The sequence below is a fragment of the Budorcas taxicolor genome, chromosome 10, assembly GCF_023091745.1.
Source record: "Budorcas taxicolor isolate Tak-1 chromosome 10, Takin1.1, whole genome shotgun sequence".
Taxonomy (NCBI): Eukaryota; Metazoa; Chordata; class Mammalia; order Artiodactyla; family Bovidae; genus Budorcas; species Budorcas taxicolor.
In genome coordinates this window covers 28765574-28786545 of record NC_068919.1, presented here as the reverse complement: position 1 = coordinate 28786545, position 20972 = coordinate 28765574, and positions in this window count along the sequence as shown.

Below are 20972 nucleotides of genomic sequence, written 5' to 3'. Positions count from 1 at the left end.
CTTAGCAGCAGCAGCAAGAAAGGTATTAAGGCAATAGGATTTTTCTTAAGGCCACCCTCACGTGTATAAATTGAAATGTCTACAGTAAATAGATCTTGGTTAAGATGCAATGTAAAACAACTCATATTGATCATGATATTTTTCTCAGTTTAAAATGAAAGAAGTGCTTGGATTTATTTCTAAGATCCTAAAACACTATGTCTTTATTTTCCTTAACAATGGTCACTTCTTCAGTTCAGTTCAGTTCAGTTACTCAGTAGTGTCCAACTCTTTGCAGCACGTCAGGCCTCCCTGTCCATTACCAACTCCCGGAGTTCACCCAAACTCGTGTCCATCAAGTCAGTGATGCCATCCAGCCATCTCATCCTCTGTCGTCCCCTTCTCCCAATCCTTCCCAGCATCAGAGTCTTTTCCAATGAGTCAACTCTTCTCATGAGGTGGCCAAAGTATTGGAGTTTCAGCTTTAGCATCAGTCCTTCCAGTGAACACCCAGGACTGATCTCCTTTAGGATGGACTGGCTGGATCTCCTTGGGACTCTCAAGAGTCTTCTCCAACACCACAGTTCAAAAGCATCAATTCTTAGCAATGGTTAGTATGTAGATGTGTTTAAATAATTAGAGTGTAGAGTTAGAAAAGGATAATAACTGAAGAAAATGGAATAGAGAGGTAGGATTTGTTTACTATACCCTGCTGCTGCTGCTGCTGCTGCTGCTGCTGCTAAGTCGCTTCAGTCGTGTTCGACTCTGTGTGACCCAACACACAGCAGCTCACCAGGCTCTGCTGTCCCTGGGATTTCTTACTGGAGCGGGTTGCCATTTCCTTCTCCAGTGCATGAAAGTGAAAAGTGAAAGTGAAGTCGCTCAGTAAGTGTCCGACTCTTCGTGACCCCATGGACTACAGCCTACCAGGCTCCTCCGTCCATGGGATTTTCCAGGCAAAAGTACTGGAGTGGGTTGCCATTGCCTTCTCCCTGAGCAGATACAATGTCAGCCTAACACTAGGTCTCCACCTTTCTCTCCACTTCTTCTATGGAATCTGTTATGGCCTGAATTACGTATGCCACTCCCAGCCCACCCTGACCCCTGCCACAATTGCAATTCATATGTTGAAACCCTACCCTCCGGAATGTGACTGTATTTGAAGACAGAATCTCTTTAAGGAGTCATTAAGGTTAAATGAGATATAAAGGTGGGGCCCTAATCCAACAGGACTGATGTTCTTATAAGAAGATGAGCTACCTGGAGTGTTCCTATACACAGGAAAGGGCAGGTAAGGACACAGCAAGAAGCTGTCTGCCTGCAAGCCAGAAGGAAGAATACAGGATCCCTACACCTTTGTTCTTTATCTCCACCCCTTGACTGCAAGCCCCAACTTGACTCTCCTAGATTCCCTATGGAGGCGAAACACAGTTCTTGAGGCATGAGCTTACTGTGTTCTCTCCTCTACTGGCTTGAGGATTAAAGCCATTTTTCTACTTCCTCCAAACTGCCTCCATATTTTCTTATCTGGCAGAGAAAGTCAAGATTTTGGCGGCAACAATCTCTCCAGACTCCACTGTGGCCTGGGGATCCAGCAGCCCAACAATCTCTATAAGACCTGATTAGCCAGGCGTTGAAAAGGAAATAAAAAGTCAGACTCACTTTATGATTAAAATTACATAAATACTATAAATATTTCCTAGGAACTAATAGGTAGGGAAGAAATTTCAAGTCTTTTAGGCCTGAAATAGCAAAAGTTGTCTATATTCAACTTGAGCTCTTCCAGGCTCATTATTGAAGGAATGTCTCCTTCAGGCAGAGCTTGGCCATTGCTATGGCAACCGAGCTCATACTAGGAAGAAGGGGGAAAATGCAAAAGTCTGCCTCTGGTCACTGGTGAACTCAATTTTAGAAGATAATTCCTGCAATTCACATATCAGCTCTGCATGCAACAGATGTAATCAAGCTTCCTTTGAGGCTCAGTGGTAAAGAATCCCCTGCCATTGCAGGAGACTGGGGTTCAATCCCTGGGTTGGGAAGATCCCCTGGAGAAGGAAATGGTAACCCTCTCCAGTGTTCTTGCTGGGGAAATCCCATGGACAGAGGAGCCTGAGGGGCTATAGTCTATAGGGTTGCAAGAGTCGGACATGATTTAGCAACTAAACAGCAACAACAAAGATTGACTAGTAGGATAAAGAGCTTCAGTCAAGCATAGCTCTCTTGAGTCCTCTGGTCCTGGGCCCTCTCTCCTACCAGGGAAAGGGAGCTGAGTCAGAAGAGATGTAAGCAGGGGTGGTCTGCAGTTCCTCCGTGGCATTACTTGCTAATTGCTCTGCACTGTTTTACTGCAGCTTCCTTGGGAATCGGGGTTGGGGAAGAGAGGCAGAGAGAAAACAGACCCAAGGGAAGACTGCAGTAAAGCTGAACTAAAATGTGGCCTCAATAGTAGATGGAAAGTGAACTCTGGAGTCAAGGGTAAGCAAGAGGTTAAGTCAATAGGTTTAGTGCTGAACACAGAAAGATGATTTGAAGAACTTTGGAAATACTACTGGATGGTGACATCATATTAGGTAGGAGATGATAGAGCAGACAATGTGTGGGAAATTTAAAAGCAAACCTGCCTTAGGCAAAATACTGAAATTTTCCCAAGGCATCTTTAACTCTAGGATCTACACTTTGGACTTCTTTTCCAGTGCCTTCGACCAAGGTTGGCCACTCAGGAAATTCTTCCTACTACTCATATGGTGATGACACTTGCCTGACCTTTATATGCATTCCTCAAAAGCCGGCTACGCTAATTAACATATTAGTTACCTAGTTACCTAATCTGATCCTGGGGAAAAGTTAGAACATATATTCCCACTAGAAAAGACACTCATCAGTTCAGTTCAGTTCAGTTCAGTTGCTCAGTCGTGTCCGACTCTTTGCGACCCTATGAATCGCAGCACGCCAGGCCTCCCTGTTCATCACCAACTCCCGGAGTTCACTCAAACTCACGTCCATGATGTGATGCCATCCAGCCATCTCATCCTGGGTGATGCCATCCAGCCATCTCATCCTGGGTCGTCCCCTTCTCCTCCTACCCCCAATCCCTCCCAGCATCAGAGTCTTTTCCAATGAGTCAACTCTTCACATGAGGTGGCCAAAGTACTGGAGTTTCAGCTTTAGCATCATTCCCTCCAAAGATATCCCAGGGTTGATCTCCTTCAGAATGGACTGGTTGGATCTCCCTGCAGTCCAAGTGACTCTCAAGAGTCTTCTCCAACACCACAGTTCAAAAGCATCAATTCTTCAGTGCTCAGCCTTCTTCACAGTCCAACTCTCACATCCATACATGACCACAGGAAAAACCACAGCCTTGACTAGACGGACCTTAGTCTGCAAAGTAATGTCTCTGCTTTTGAATATGCTATCTAGGTTGGTCATAACTTTTCTTCCAAGGAGTAAGCGTCTTTTAATTTCATGGCTGCAATCACCATCTGCAGTGATTTTGGAGCCCAAAAAAATAAAGCCTGACACTGTTTCTACTGTTTCCCCATCTATTTCCCATGAAGTGATGGGACCAGATGCCATGATCTTCGTTTTCTGAATGTTGAGCTTTAAGCCAACTTTTTCACTCTCCTCTTTCACTTTCATTAAGAGGCTTTTTAGCTCCTCTTCACTTTCTGCCAGAAGGGTGGTGTCATCTGCATATCTGAGGTTATTGATATTTCTCCCAGCAATCTTGATTCCAGCTTGTGTTTCTTCCAGCCCAGAGTTTCTCATGATGTACTCTGCATATAAGTTAAATAAGCAGGGTGACAATATACAGCCTTGACGTACTCCTTTTCCTATTTGGAACCAGTCTGTTGTTCCATGTCCAGTTCTAACTGTTGCTTCCTGACCTGCATACAGATTTCTCAAGAGGCAGGTTAGGTGGTCTGGTATTCCCATCTCTTTCAGAATTTTCCACAGTTTATTGTGATCCACACAGTCAATAATTTAACAATAATTTTTGATGTTTCATGGGCTTTCAATCAAAAAAGATCTGAGTGCAAATCCTAGTTCTGCTGTTGACTAATTGCCAACTAGTGAAGTAAATTAATTACCTAAACTCTGTAAACTTTAGAACAGAAGGACTAACTAAAATCATGGTCCAAGAGTTGTAGTGGGAATGTAATGGTATCATGCATTTAAGACACTAAGCACAGTGCCCATCAGGAGGGCATTTGGGCTCCAGATAAACATCAGTAAAGTTTACTTCCCTCTCTCCCCTTTTTTTTGTTTCTAGCATAGGTTTTGGAGGCTTGGCTTGGGTGGTAGACAGGGAGGTGAGCTGTAAATGTCTCTTTACACTGCAGTGGTTTCTCTATTTGTTGCTGTTTAGTCACTCAGTCATGTCCAACTCTTTTGTGACCCCATGAACTGGGGCCTGCCAGGTTCCTCTGCCCATGGGATTCTGAGTGGGTTACCATGCCCTCCTCCAAGCAGTCTTCTTGACCCAGGGATCAAACCCAGGTCTCTTATGTCTCCTGCACTGGCAGGTGGTGCCAGTGGTCTTTACCACTATTGCCATCTGGGAAGCCTGTATTTCCCAGTAAGATCTTTTAATTCTATTACTTAGAACTTTTCTTCATTCCTCTGCCCTCCAGACTGGCTCCTATATGTTTGAAACTCAGATTCAAACTTGCCCAGATGCTCATGTATCCATTTGGGAAACATATCATCAGTCATAGAGAAAGCATGGGGGTCAGGGGGTGTCTCTTCAGTGTTTTCACAGTGCCTTGTTTCTGACTCTACAAAGCATTTACAGCACATGACTACGACAGTTGGTGCACTTGTGAATCTCCTTGGACTGTGAGCTCAGGGGAGAGATCTGTTATTAACGTGTGTGTGTGTTAGTCGTTTAGTTGTGTCCGACCCTGAGAAACAATGTCTGGAGCCAGCCAGGCTCCTCTGTCCGTGGAATTCCCCAGGCAAGAATACTGGAGTGGATTGCCATTCCCTTCTCCAGAGGATCTTCCCAACCCAGGAACTGAACCTGGTCTCCTGCACTGCAGGCAGATTCTTTACCATCTAAACCACCAGGGAAGTCCATGTTACTCACATGAGTATCCAATCCTATTACTCAAACAGGGATTGCTGATGATAAGACATTAAAGTTTTCTTCATTAAAGACATTGAAAGGTACTTTTATTTACACATTACTCTGGGCTGCTCATCTCAACTAACCAAAAAGTATGATGATATTTTCTTTTTTATAGTAAACTACGGATTCGGCTCTGTGCCCTCATCCTTGCCTTTGCATAAGGAAGAAATTATTCCATTCCCAGAGCTTATTAGGTGGCTGGCCAGACAGTTTTATCCCCTGAACAACTGCAAACAGAAAGCAAGAGGGGTCAGTCTCTGGCAGTGTGATGGTGGGTTAAAATGTCCTTTGACCCCAAACCTTTGGGGAAATATTTTCATCTCTAGCATCAGATACATGGTGCATGCTGCTGCTAAGTCGCTTCAGTCATGTCCGACTCTGTGCAACCCCAGAGACAGAAGCCCACCAGGCTCCCCCATCCCTGGGATTCTCCAGGCAAGAACACTGGAGTGTGCTGCCATTTCCTTCTCCAGTGCATGAAAGTGAAAAGTGAAAGGGAAGTCGCTCAATTGTGTCTGACTCTTAGCGACCTCATGGACTGCAGCCCACCAGGCTCCTCCGTCCATGGGATTTTCCAGGCAAGAGTACTGGAGTGGGTTGCCATTGCCTTTTCCAAAATAAATTTTCTAACATACACCAAATCATCTAACAAAAACAAATCTATAAAGCTAATTTGTTTTGAGAGCAAAGATACTCAATATTTATTATTACTGCCCTTGGGAAATACAGTGAAATTTAAAAACATACTTAAATCACTCAGAAACTGGTAATAACATTTGAGCAAGACCTGAAAATTTGTGACTTACTGATGAGTGTCTACATGGCTACTTTTTTAATACAATATTTATCAAAAATGAAGAGAAAAAGCGTTTGTCAGTGGAGCAGAATTATGAGAAGAGACATAGTATGAATAATACTTCAGTGCTGGCTTCTAACCTATGTTTCACGTAACTTACAATGTCAGTTCTCATCATTCTGCTGTAATATAACCAAGCCTGTTTATTATAATAACAAAAACTAATGTTACAGTGTTTGAAAATCATGATTATAATTAAAAGCTTGGAATAGCATAATAAAACTAATGGCAACCTCTTGATTCATTTCAAGTTAGTTCTACTTTCAAAGAACACTTTAAAATGGTTTCCAATAACTCTATTGATTAACCAGCATCAGCTTAGGACTTTTCTTTTTTTTGCAATGTTCTAAAATATAACTACTGGCATCAAAAAGTATAGTAAGCACTTTTGATTTGTGATGAATAGAAAAATCAAGTACTAAAATACCAGTGGTTCCTGTGACACGGTAAATATCCTCCTTCAAGTAATGTTCTCCCCCAAATTAAATTAACATTTTATTTTTCCCTCTGAGAGTTTATTAAGGAAAAGAAACCATGATTTTTTTTAATTAAAGTGAAAAAACTGTTTCATAAGCTCATATGTTGTAAAAGCCACTGCCTGAGAAGGAACACAGCGAATGTAATTAAGAGATAAACCATGATATAATCCTTTTCGAATTCTATGGTGTCCATAGACATACTTCATAGTCTCTTGCATGGTAAGGCACTTTTCAAATTCTGGAAGAACAGTTCCTAACTGCATTCGCCGACGTGTTCCATCAAATGGGTAGGATATTGTCTGTGGTATTGCTCCAGCAACACCACCACAAAGTAAGTTTGGGTGAGTTTTCAAAACTTAGACATTAGGACTGTCTGATGAAGGTCTGCCAAGAAGGGTGGGAGCGTAGGAAAGCCCAGCACTCTTTAAGACACCAGAAGTAAAAAGTGAAGCACCTGCGCGTGGTGCAGAGTCTTCCTTTGTTCCTTTGTTCCTGCCTACTGACTATGAAGTCACTGTTAGTCGCTAAGTCATGTCCAACTCTGCGACCCCATGAACTGCAGCCCACCAGGCTCCTCTGTCCATGGGATACTCCAGGCAAGAATACTGGAGTGCGTAGCCATTCCTTTCTCCAGGGGAGTCTTCCTGACTCAGGGATGGAATCTGGGTCTCACACATTGCAGGCAGATTCTTTACTGTCTGAGCCACCAAGGGAACCACTTACGGTGGCTACAGTGGCTAAGGTCCCACAAGCCGTTAGACCAGCCAGAGTGGGTGAGAGCGCAGGCAGCTGCAGTGCGGTAGCAGCCTCCCCCTGCCCTTCCCAACCCTCTTCCCGGACAATTGCATGTACACTTCTGCAGCCAGCGGGTGTCCTCAGCAAGGAAAGCAGATATACTTATGTTTGGCCGAACTAAGCTGGGTTAGAAACTTAGCTGATGTAGTGGGAATCCTTACTGCTCCCTGGAGTGAAGTAGACATGGCTTCTTCTTTGGGGAGGCAGCTTTTTATCTTTGTGCTTCTCACTTTGGCCACCTTTAGACCAGAGCAACTTGACCTCAGCAATAGGTTGGGTGCCTAAAATAATGATGAGGATACTAATGTTATTATTTAACAGTGACTGAGCCCTTACCTATGTCCTCCACTGCACTTAAACCCTTCAAATCTATTATCTAATTTAACCAAATGATGAATTACTATCCTCCTCCCCACCCTTTCTGATGAAAACTGAGAGCTGACGAGGCCCTTTGCCTTAGGTCAGGCTGCTAGTAAGTGGCAGAGCCGAGCATCAGCACTCTTGGGGTGTGGCTCCATGTCCCCTGTCAGCAGTCCAGAGGGCTCTGCCTCAGTGAGGAGAGCTAGAAACCAGAGGACAGCCTCTCTCAGCATGCAGCCGGATACTAGTCCAGGAAGGAGTTTCTGAGTTCCAGTCATAGTCTCTGTGTTCAGAAAGGATTTTTTTTTTTCTTTTTTTTAGAAAGGAGCTTTAAGGAGAAGGGGGAAAAAATGGTGGGATGAACCGAGAGAGTAGCAGGGACATATATACACTACCACATGTAAAACAGAGAGCTAATGGGAAGCAGCTGTATAACACAAGGAGCTCAGCTCGGTGCTCTGTGATGACCTAGAGGGGTGGGGTGGGGGGTGTGGGAGGGAGGCTCAAGAGGGAGAAGGTATATGCATATACTTACAGCTGTTTCACATTGTTGGACAAAAGGAACCGAGACAACATTGTAAAGCAATTATCCTCCAATTAAAAAAACATAACCTGTCAAACAGTTTAAATCTGGTTAGGGGAACTGATTGTTTGATTGACTAATTGATTAGACCAACATATACTCATTGAGATCTTTCTACTGGGTGCTGGGGACAAAACAGACATGGACACTGTACTCATGTGGCTTACAGTAGAGTGATCCAGGGCGCATGTGTGTGTGTTGTGGGGGGAGATAAATCTTCAAATACACAGATACCCAGATAGAATGTGATCTCAGCCCATGGAAGGAATAACAGAGTGCACTGAAAGAAGATTCTAGTTGAGAGGAGGGTTTTATTTAGATAAGGCTGTCAGGAAAAGCCTCTTTGAAAAGGTAACATTTAATCTGAGAACTGAAGAAGGGAAAAAGCAAGCAGGGAAAACAGCACCTGCAAAGACCTGGAGGTAGGAAAATCTATCATGTTTAAAGATGTGGGAGAACCCAAGTGAATGGATAGTGATGGGGGGATGCTAGGGAGGTGATCAGAACACCCATCAAGGACTTCCCTGGTGGTCCACTGGCTAAGACTCCGTGCTCCTAATGCGGGGGGCCCAGGTTTGATCCCTGATCAGGGAACTAGATTCCACATGCTGCAACTAAGAGTTATTGGGCCACATCTAAAGATCTCGAAGGCTGCAAATTAAAAAACAAAAAAGGAGCCTACATGCCACAATTAAGACCCGGCACAGCCAAATAATAAAAGAACACCCGTCATACAGGGACTTTAGACTACACCGAAAGTTTAGATTCTAAGTGTAACAGAATGATCCTAAAAGGTTTAAAACGTGGAAATAGGAACCATATATTTTAAAAGCTTGTTCTAGCTACCATGTGGAGACAGGATTTGAGAAACAAGAAGAGAGACAAGTAAACCACTGAGAAGCTCTTTGATGCAGGTGGGATGTCGTGGGTCTCGGACCCGGAGGAAGCTGTGAAGATGGAGAGCAGTGTGGACAGGGTCCAGGTGGATCTCCTAAGACAACATGACAGGATGTACTAGTGGGCTAGAGAGGGCCAGGCAAGAAGACAGAGTGCCACGGAGGCTGCCTAGGCTGTGGGTTTGAGTGGACAATGCGTCTTCAGGGAAATGAAGATTTCAAGGTAATTCAAATGCAGCTTCAGCCCAACATTGGAAAGGAAGGTTTTGCTCTCTCAAACCTCAAAAATGGGATTTGCTCTGGGTCTTGGAACTGTTTTCTGGGAGAAACGGAGGGAGACTGAATAAGCAGGGAGTGGTTTTGGGGACAGGGAGGTGGTGAACCGAGCGGGGAGTGTGTGTTAGATTGGGACCTGATAGGGTTAGGGCCACAGCATGGATTTTACAGACACAGGTGGGCTGTGTTCTTGCCTATAACACACAAATGATGATAGAACTGTCCTTTGAAGTTGCTGGTATGGGATAAAGGCAGCACTATGCTCAGGCCTTGGCACATACTGGGAGTTTAATTAATACTCAATAATTACAGTTATTGATATTGTTGTATTTGCATATATTTATATTTGGCACATATATATTTTATGTTAATATACATGTGTATGTATGTGTGTGTGTGTTGTAGAAGAACTGAAAGACAAATGTAGGAATTTGTATTTGATAAGAAAGTGTGTGTGGTTCTGCTGATGACACTTCCTGAGAAGTGATTCATTGAATGATATTTGAATTCTGGCACCTGGACCCAGAGCAGTCTAGTGATTAGAGAACCTTACTGAACCACCCAATAGTCCAAGAGCAACTAGAGAAAGTAGGGAGCACATATTCCAAAGACTGAGACTGTAGAGTTAGACTCTCCTTCATCTATCAATGAGGAAAGTCAGGAAAGTATGGCTTCATGATACAGAATATAGAGAGTTTGATTAACAGTCTCCATGGCCTTCCACTATAGGGACTGTTAAGAAAATCTAAATTGGCTTCCTGAATTCTCAGTGCAGGAAGAACTTTTTATACACTCTTGAGTCTCCTCTCAAGTTGAAGGAATTTATTTTAAAACTGTTTAAATCCTACAGCAAAGGGCAGCCATATTCTCTTTTATACCCATTACCCTAGAGTGTCAATTCCATTGTGTTCTAATAACTGGTTTGATTTTAATACATAAAAGGAAACTCCAGCACTGAAGTATAGTATAAGGATTCCAGTCTTTAAAAAGAAAAGTGTAGGTTGGTAGGGAAAAGAGATTCAGTAGGAAGAATTTGATTTGTGTTTACTCCAAACATAAATCTTAACTTGGAGGATATAAAAGTATGCATCCAAACTCTGAGAATAAAGGACGATACAAGGAATCAAAAATCGACTGTAACGTTCGCTTGCTGAAATTGAAGCCTCCAGCAGCCTGGGTCCTCACAAGATTAGAATGAGCAGCACCCCCTGCAGACTGGAAGCATGAGTGAGACACAAACTGTTAAAGTAACCCCTGAGATTGTGCTTGTTACCACTGCACAGCTCAGCCAGTTCTGGCTGTTATCCCCAGCTTTCACTCACCTCTGGAAGATTTCACTTTGCTCTGGGGCTCTGAGGTGACTTAATGCCAGATGAACAACACATTTCAAATAACAAACGTAACCCTGGACGATTTTTATTTCAGTCGGCATGGTTGTTCAGGGTGTCCAAAGTGCCACACTTGTCAGAAATGAGTTTCAGTTCAGTTCAGTTCAGTTCAGTCACTCAGTCGTGTCCAACTCTTTGCGACCCCATGAATCGCAGCACGCCAGGCCTCCCTGTCCATCACCATCTCCCGGAGTTCACTCAGACTCACGTCCATTGAGTCAGTGATGCCATCCAGCCATCTCATCCTCTGTCGTCCCCTTCTCCTCCTGCCCCCAATCCCTCCCAGCATCAGAGTCTTTTCCAATGAGTTTGGAGGGAGGGCATAGAATTTTGTTTTTCTTTGGCATGTGAATGACATAGAAAATGTATCTGAAGTTACCCCACATACATCTTGTTGGTTCAACATGTGAGTGGGAGGCTAAAAATGAAGTTTCATCCAGGTTACTTTGCTTCATCTATGTTTAAAGTTTGCACCTGAACTGGCCTCATCATGGAATTACGTAACCTTATTGTTTTACAGCTTCAAAATATCATTCACATATACAATTCAGTAAGATTTGGACGCAACTGAGAAACTGAACAACAAAAAAATATACAATTCAACTGTTCTTTAGTAGTTTCACATGTAAGTGCTACCATGGCCACAGCCAACTTTAGAATGTTTTCTAAAAAACATTAAAAAGAAAACTCAGTACTAAAAATAAAAGGGGAAAAGAGAAGAAAAGAAAGAAGCCTCAGACTCTATAGCTCTTACTCCATTGTAACCCACCCCTCTGCTCTCACCTCCACAAGGCATTAGTGGAATGATCTTCTCTCCACGGGAGAGTAAAATTAGGATTCTTGTCTTAATAAAATCCTCTATTGCAAGAGACATAAAAAGAATGATCAGGGTTTTTGCTCATATGATTCTTTCTGCATCAGCCTCTTTCCTCCTGGTGGCCAAGAACCTCCTCTGCAGAGAAGCCTTCTGGGGACACCCTTCTCAGTTGCACTCCTGTTTCACCTCCACTCTGTTTGCTTGTTTTATATCTCATATTATGTTTGTTTCAACTTAACTTGATTAATATGTAATTTAAATAAAATAAAATGTGCCATCCTAAGCATGCAATTCATTTTGCCAAATGCTTATAATCCAGTAACTACCTCAAGCAAAATATAGTACATTCCATCAGCCCCTAAATTCCCACTCCTCCTCCAGACTTAACCCTCTCCATCTCAACTCCAGAGAACCCTTTTTGTCACTATAGATTAGTCTTGTCTGTTCTCAAATTTCATAATAATCATAATTTAAATTGTTCATTTCTTTTCAGTTTCTACAACTAGATATTTTTATACAATTCTTTCTTATTGAAGTATAGTTGATTTACAATGTGTTAGCTTCAAGTGTTTGGCAAGGTGATTCAGGTCATATATATGTGTGTGTGTGTGTATATATATATATATTCTTTTTCAGATCCTTTTCCCTTATAATTTATTACAAAATTTTAAGTATAGTTATCTGTGCTACACAGTAGGTCCTTGTCGATTATCTATTTTTTTCTGTAAATTGATATTAGAGTACAGTTGCTTTACAACATACATTATTTTTTTACCCACAATTTTCTAGCACAAGGCCAGGCAATGCCAGAATGAATAAATGCCATATCATTCTATTTATCAGCTTTAACTTAAAAAATTGAAGCAGCTAAATATTTGAGAGTAACAGTGAGGATTTGATTGCAAGGGTTAAGAAACAGGAGTCTTATTCATCTTGTTTGCTTTCTTTCTTTCCCTGCCTTTCCCCTTTTCATCACAACAATGACAAAGGAAGCCTCTGATGGGAGAAAAAGCTGTGTTAGGAGTCACATTCCTTTGCCTTTGGGCAAAATGTGTTACCATTTTGAATGAACAGGTAGAAATAGTTTCATTCATTTGTTTTATAACTTACGACTTTGAGCTTTCAGTTTCCTTGCTGAAGACATTTTAAATCTGCCCCCTTGATAAGATACGAGATTCACTCAAATGGGATCTCAGTTTCTGAAAATACAGCTGAGATTTGTGTTCTATCAGCAAAATCATAGCAGATCTGTTAATTTTTGGCAAGATATCTCTCTCACTACAACGTAATCAAGCCTCATCACATACCTGTGGGCTGGCCTCTCTCATTCAAGCACAGGAGAGGAAGGGATCATGCTCAGCATCTCTTCCTCACAGAAGCAGGAGCTGGGGTAGAGACTCTTCTAAGGGCTGCTTTTCCTTGCTTCTTTGCGTGCATTCATTTCCGGTTTGGCAGAGTGTGCATCCCCCTTCAGCCCAAGTTCTAAATCTCTTTCTCTCTCACTATCTAGGACACATGAGAATTAACCTACTCATGTAGATTACAGGGCCCCAGCCCTCATTAACCTTAATATTGAAAGAAATACAGCTTTTGCAGTAGGAGAAGTGAAAATGCCCTTCCTTTCAGCATGAATAGTGGCATCAGTGTGAGCCAAGGAGATGGGCTTTTTAGGTGGTAGTTCATCCCACACACGCATTTGCATCCAGTCACTGACAATTTCACATGGGTGATATTTCTGGATTTGTGGGCACCTTGATACAGCATTGTAAAACTGCAGCCCTGAGGTGATTTTGGAGTAGCTCAAGATGCTGTCTGTTCTGTATTTTCTTCGTGTCCTTTGAATTAACATTTCTGTCCTGAAATTCTCATCTTCCTTCTCAGTGGGTACTCAACTGGTACCTGCTGCAGGATAGAAGAGCTGACATTTCTCTCTTAAACGCTGTAGTCAATGTTCCCTTGACCTCTTCTTTTCCAGACATCAGGTGCTCCGTCTGTCCCCTGCTTGCCGGGCCTGACCTTTGCTTTAATGAGATTTGAGTGCTGAGCAGATCTCAGACATATCCTCATCCCTCCTCTATGGAAGATGCAGCTTTGGTTGATGACCCTTGAGTTTGGGGAGGACAGTAATCATTTGGGGAGGGGGAAGGGACAAGAGGGGACAGGATATAAATTCATAACTCAGATAAGGTTAGAGGAATGCCGAGGATGGGCTTGAACCTCAGAGAAGGCAAAACCAGAAGACAGGTGGAATGAAAAGCTGTTCAGAGCAGCCCAGACCATGACCTCTGGCTAGCAATACAGTTTCTAGAATCAAATAGAGAAGTTGGGCAATGGGCTGATGTACAAAGAAGTGGGAGCTTGTCAAACTCTTTCATTTCTAAGCCTGATGACACCAGAGGAGGGTCAGGCTTTCCCAAGAACATTGGGCAAATTTTCATTCATACTCTTCCATTGCTCCCACTTTTCTCTTGATTCAGGCCAACAGGAAAATATAGAATTGCCTCCAGAATGATCTAACACCATTTAAAACTGTGTTCTTCAAACTGTGGATCAAGATCTATTAAATGAGTTTTGAATCAGTTGAGTAGGTTTCAGCTAGCACATACACACCCAAAACAAGCAGGGCAGAGAACAGAAAATATCAGAGTATACTGTATGTAGTGAGAGTAAATAATATTTTGTGAAACTGTTTTAGTCTCTATGTGTATGTATTAAGTTGTAATATGGAATGTATTTTGTGGATCATGGTGGAAAAAAAAGTTTAAAATCAATGGTTTACAATGATCAATTTTCATATATTATTAAAAAACTTTTTATTAGGAAAATATACTAACAATAGCAAATATACCTAAAATAGCAATATAGTAAGATAGACCCTGTACACCGTCATCTAGTTTCCAAATTGTCTTTTGTAGACAGTACAATTCTATTTATTTCCTTCAGTAATTAAAAAACTTTTTTTCTCCATACTACTAAACTAGGGGGAGATTTTGGGTAGAACTGAAGTTATCCTTCCTAAAGGTTCAAGCTGTGAATATTTCAAGTCAGTTGGGAGCCTTCCTGAGAGGCTATGGGAAATTACTGGGGAAAACAAGTTTGGAAGAAAAACGGAGGCAAATTTCACAGATGCTGCGTGTACCCAGGGCTCTGTGCTTTTCCTAGAGTCAGTGATGTCTGCTGGTTTAGTTCAATGTTCTCCCTTGTCCCCAGTCCCCTTACAGAGTAGAGAAAAGTAGAGCTGGGTGGGACTGGAGAACACTCAGTCCAAATTTTGTGTCTTATGGATGAAGAAACTGAATTCTAGGAGTGGGAACTGGGTTATTACACAAAAGAGCCTCTCATCTCAAGGCCCTTATCCCCCATGCCAGGAGCCATGTATATTTCAGATACAATGAAAAGGTTTTTTTTAATACTCAGCCTTAACCTCCTTCTCTGTTTTTCCTTCAATCTCCTGAAATGGGTTCTTGCTCTTCTGATCCACGAATTGGTATTTTTTATACATTTTCCAACTATCCATATACCTACTAAATATCCATGTAGAAAGTATAGGCTATTGCTTCCCGTATTTTACATTTATACAAGTGGAGTTATAGTCTACATTACTAGGCAGCATCTTGCTTTTTTCACTCAATATTTAGTTTTTGAAATCTATCTTTGTGGAGCTATATAGATCAATTTCATTCATTTTCCACTTCTGAGTATTATGCCGTGAGATGACTAAATCACAGTTTGATACTTCTATCACTGAGTTTTGTGTTTTTCACTTACTATGTTTTTTGCTTTGCTTTGTTTCCTTTTCTTCTTTTACTGACAGTTATGGGTTGAATGTATCTTCACAAAATTCATATGTTGAAGCCTTTAACTTCACTGTGATGGAGGCTAGGCCTTTGTGAGTAATTAGAGCTAGATGAGCTCATGAGAGTGGGACCTTTATGATGAGATTGACTCAGACAGTAAAGAATCTGCCTGCAATGCAGGAGACTCCAGTTTGATCCCTAGGTCAGGAAGATTCTCTTCAGAAGGAAATGGCAACCCACTCAAGTATTATTGCCCACAAATCCCATGGACAGAGGAGCCTGGTGGCTACTGTCCATGGGGTTGCAAAGAATCAGACACGACTAATGATCAACACTTTCACTTTCAAGAAGAAACACTAGAAAACTTGCTTTCTCTTTTCTCTATTTGAGGACATGGCAAGAAGGTGGCCATCTGCAATTCCTGGAATGCAGGACAAGATCCCTCAGAGAAATCAGCAGGCATCTTGATCTTAGACTTTCAAAAACTGTGAGAAAATGCATTCCTGTTGTTTAAGCCACCCAGTTTCTGGTATTTTGTTTCGGCAGTCTGAGCAGACTGAAACACTGGCCTCTACTGAGTTGATGTTTTCCCCACTAGTCTGGAAGTTTTTACATTCCATTTCCGTTCTTTCTTACATTTTCTCTAAAGCTTTTAATATACATTAAAATAAACACAACCTAAAATTAATTTCTATGCCTCTCGTATTATGTGCACATTCTTAGTCACTCAACTGTGTCTGACTCTTTGAAACCCCATGGACTGTAGCCCACCAGGCTCCTCTGGCCCTGAAATTCTCCAGGCAAGAATACTGGAGTGGGTGGTCATGCCTTCCTCCAGGGGATCTTCCCAACCTAGGGATCAAATCCAGGTTTCCTGCATTTCAGGCAGTTTCTTTACCATCTGAGCCACCAGCAAAGCCCCTCTCACCTTGATTTATCCCCATTCTGCCCACATTAAGTATTTACAACAGAAGAACTGTACAAAAAGGATCTTCACAACCTGGATAATCACGACGGTGTGATCACTCATCTAGAACCAGACATCTTGGAATGTGAAGTCAAGTGGGCCTTAGAAAGAATCACTACGAACAAAGCTAGTGGAGGTGATGGAATTCCAGTAGAGCTATTTCAAATCCTGAAAGATGATGCTGTGAAAGTGCTGCACTCAATATGCCAGCAAATTTGGAAAACTCAGCAGTGGCCACAGGACTAGAAAAGATCAGTTTTCATTCCAGTCCCAAAGAAAGACAATGCCAAAGAATTCTCAAACTACCACACAATTGCACTCATCTCACAAGCTAGTAAAGTCATGCTCAAAATTCTCCAAGCCAGGCTTCAGCAATACGTGAACCGTGAACTTTCTGATGTTCAAGCTGGTTTTAGAAAAGGCAGAGGAACCAGAGATCAAATTGCCAACATCCGCTGGATCATGGGAAAAGCAAGAGAGTTCCAGAAAAACATCTATTTCTGCTTTATTGACTATGCCAAAGCCTTTGACTGTGTGGATCACAATAAACTGTGGAAAATTCTGAAAGAGATGGGAATACCAGACCACCTGACCTGCCACTTGAGAAATCTGTATGCAGGTCAGGAAGCAACAATTAGAACTGGACATGGAACAACAGACTGGTTCCAAATAGGAAAAGGAGTATGTCAAGGCTGTATATTGTCACCCTGCTTATTTAACTTATATGCAGAGTACATCATGAGAAACGCTGGACTGGAAGAAACACAAGCTGGAATCAAGATTGCCAGGAGAGATATCCATAACCTCAGATATGCAGATCACACCACCCTTATGGCAGAAAGTGAAGAGGAACTAAAAAGCCTCTTGATGAAAGTAAAAAAGGAGGGTGAAAAAGCTGGCATAAAGCTCAACATTCAGAAAACGAAGATCATGGCATCCAGTCCCATCACTCCGTGGGAAATAGATGGAGAAACAGTGGAAACAGTGTCAGAATTTATTTTGGGGGGCTCCAAAATCACTGCAGATGGTGACTGCAGCCATGAAATTAAAAAACGCTTACTCCTTGGAAGAAAAGTTATGACCAACCTAGACAGCATATTCAAAAGCAGAGACATTACTTTGCCGACTAAGGTCCGTCTAGTCAAGGCTATGGTTTTTCCTGTGGTTATGTATGGATGTGAGAGTTGGACTGTGAAGAAGGCTGAGCGCCGAAGAATTGATGCTTTTGAACTGTGGTGTTGGAGAAGACTCTTGAGAGTCCCTTGGACTGCAAGGAGATCCAACCAGTCCATTCTGAAGGAGATCAACCCTGGGATTTCTTTGGAAGGAATGATGCTAAAGCTGAAACTCCAGTACTTAGGCCACCTCATGCAAAGAGTTGACTCATTGGAAAAGACTGTGATGCTGGGAGGGATTGGGGGCAGGAGGAGAAGGGGACGACCGAGGATGAGATGGCTGGATGGCATCACGGACTGGATGGACGTGAGTTTGAGTGAACTCCGGGAGTTGGTGATGGACAGGGAGGCCTGGTGTGCTGCAATTCATGGGGTCGCAAAGAGTCGGACACGACTGAGCAACTGAACTGAACTGAACTTACCTTTATAAGCAAGACTATCTTTCTTTTTTCATATTTTTTTCTCATACCCCGCTCTGGATTTAATTTCTTTCTTGACTGTTAGTTCTTCACTGTTCTTTTAGTGCAGGTGTGTGTGTCAGAAACTCATTATTTGTCTGAAAAAAAAAAATTTTGCTCTCCCTCTTTAAGATAGTTGGGCATATAGACAAAGAAAAATAACTGCAAGGTAGTGCTTATATCTGAATGGAAAAACCACTAGCAGTTTTCTTCAGTTACTTGTGCATTCTAATTTTTCTAGGTTGAATGTTTGTGTAATTTCTCAAAAGTTAAAAAATACACACCCAGATTCTGTAGGATGTGAAAATCCTTTGATTGGTGCCTCATCCAATCAATGCCAAATCTTCAAGTATTCTGATCCTGTTTCTGCAAGATTTTCTTCAGGAGAACTATTGAAGGTGATGCTGTTGCCATGGCACCATAGAAGTAGTCCCCTGAGATATTGAAATGGAGGAGTCTCCTCATTCTAGGCTCAGGTTTCAGCTGCTCTGGGCTGCTTTTATCTGCATACCTTCAATGCAAATGTGACTTTAATCTTGCTTTCTACTTGACATTAGAAATTCTTCTTCACAGTGGTGGAATGCAATGTCTGTCTTCTTGCAAGACTTGAAGCTAGAGTGTAAAAGAATTCAGACCAGCACCCACTATACCTGGAAAGTGTGGCTACATGCCCTCTCTCCTTTCAAAGCAGGTTTTCCTTCTTTCTTTCTTTCTTTTTAATGCAAATGATGCTCCATTTGGCCTTGAGAGCAGCATCTGTGCATGAGATGGAAATCCAGAGCACAGGCCACGTCCTCTCCAAAGTCACCGAATTTCAAAGGACAATAGTGAAAATTAGATTTCTAGAGAGCAACAGATCTTGAGTGACCTTGAGCTAAGATCATTTTCCAGCTGCTCAAGGAGCTGGTCAGCTGGAGAAATCTGAACTCTTTTCACACAGAACTTCAGTTAGTCAATTAGTCCACACTGCTATTTTATTTTTAGTAAATTATGTTTGGATTCTTGTTTTCTCTTGGGTTTAGGTTTAAAAAAATGTTTTTTTCCTGGCTTCTATCACACTGCATCCTGCAGATTAAATGGGCTCCAAATTAGCTTCTCCTCACATTTAGTCAGTAGATTTATTTAAGAAAGAAACCACATGCATTTACTTTCATTTGCTCTCTGTACCTTCAGAAGCCTCACTAATAAGATACTAAAAGGACTTTTAAGAAGTCATAGTCTATAAAGGCAAAGAGAATAGGAAACTGGAAAGCAGATACATAGTGATAATAATTAAGCTCAGATATAGAAAAAGCTGAGCAACAAGTAGTTTGTTTAGCAGAAACCCACCTCTGCCCCCAATGAAGGTTTAGAAACTGGGCATGCAGGGGAGGTAACAAAGTAGCTAAAATCAGGATGATTGCTTAAAAATCTGTTTAAGAAACTAAAATTCTATGTTTCCATTTCCCATTTCATACAGCCAAGTAACTCCCTTTCCTCCACCCTAGAAGAAAACTGGATGCTTAGCCTCTGGAGGGGGGTTCTTTGGACTGGGGGAGCAGTGGCTATAGTTGATGATAAGGAGACAATATTGTCAACAGAGTGATTGCCCACCAACTGTTAAAACCATAAGCCCACTACTCCTGGTTTTAGGCATACTGGAAGACTGGGCTATCTCCACCAGGCAGGAGGCTGGTAGGTTCTTGTCTGCAGAATCTGACCAGACCAAGAGGAAAAAAAAAAAAATCAGGAATTTTCCTAACCAATTAGTCCAATGAGATACTCTATATTAGGATTTCTCGACCAAACTAGACATTCGGGACAGGGTAACTCTCTGTTGTGGAGGCAGTCCTGTGCATTACAGGATGTTTACCAGCATGCCTGGCCTCTACCCACTGTATGCTAAAAGCACCACTCTGCACTGAAGCCCACAGTTAGCAGGCCCAACTCCTGCACTTGGTCTTCAATCACTTCCTTAGGGCTTCGTTCACTTTCCAATGCGAGCTGACATTCAAAAGTCAGAAGACACCTGAAGAGGAAAGCCTTTGATGTGAAATATAGACATGAAAACAACGGAAGTGTTTTTCCATTGGAGGACGGTAGATTGGGGAAGTGCACAGAGATCTGCAGGGCTGGAGTGCAGACATTGTGTGGGAAGAGGACAGGCCTTTAAACTAGAGAGGCAGGTACAAACCAGATCTGAGGAACCCTCATGGGTTTGTGTATGGTCAGGCCACTAAGACGGCTGTTCTCTTGCTCTCTGTACATCCTCTACTTGACCAGTGCCTTCTTTACCTAAACCCTATTCACGTGAATGTGTTTACCCCCAGCTCCAGCTAGTGACTGTTCTAATCCTAAGGCCAGAATGGTTCCACCAGCTAGTTTATTAAAGGGAAATATCTGCCCTTGTGATGATCGTTAATCTGAGGGGCTGTGCAGGTTTCCCTGCCCCAGCTGCTGGTTTCCCTGGTAACAGATAAGCCAATCTGAGGTCATGCTACATGCTCAGAGGCTTCAGTCGTGTCCGACTCTTTGTGATGCTACAGACTGTAGCCCGCCAGGCTCCTCTGTCCATGGGATTCTCCAGGCAAGGACACTGGAGTGGGTTGCCGTGTCCTCCTCCAGGGCATCTTCTTAACCCAGAGATCGAACTTGCATCTCTTATGTCTCCTGCACTGGCAGGTGGGTTCTTTACTACTAGTGCCTGCTGGGAAGCTCAACCTGAAGTCAAGTCCCGCTAAAAACAGTGGCTTCATTCTCTCCAAGGAGTGAAGACTGTTGTCATGTCCTGCCTGCTTTTGCTGCACATGGTGGGGTGTCACTCCAGGACTCTGTTTCAGACATGTAAAATCCCCTCCCTGATGCACCTCTTATGTCACCATCACCATATCCAGGCTTTTTCTTGGGACTTGAGGCTGGGTGATTGCAAGACTTGCAGGTCTACAGGGTGGAACCCAAGAGTTTGCTAAAGAGTCTGACCTACCCAGAAGGCCACAGGAAGCACTGTAGAACTGTCAGTAGTTGGCTTGTTACTGTAAT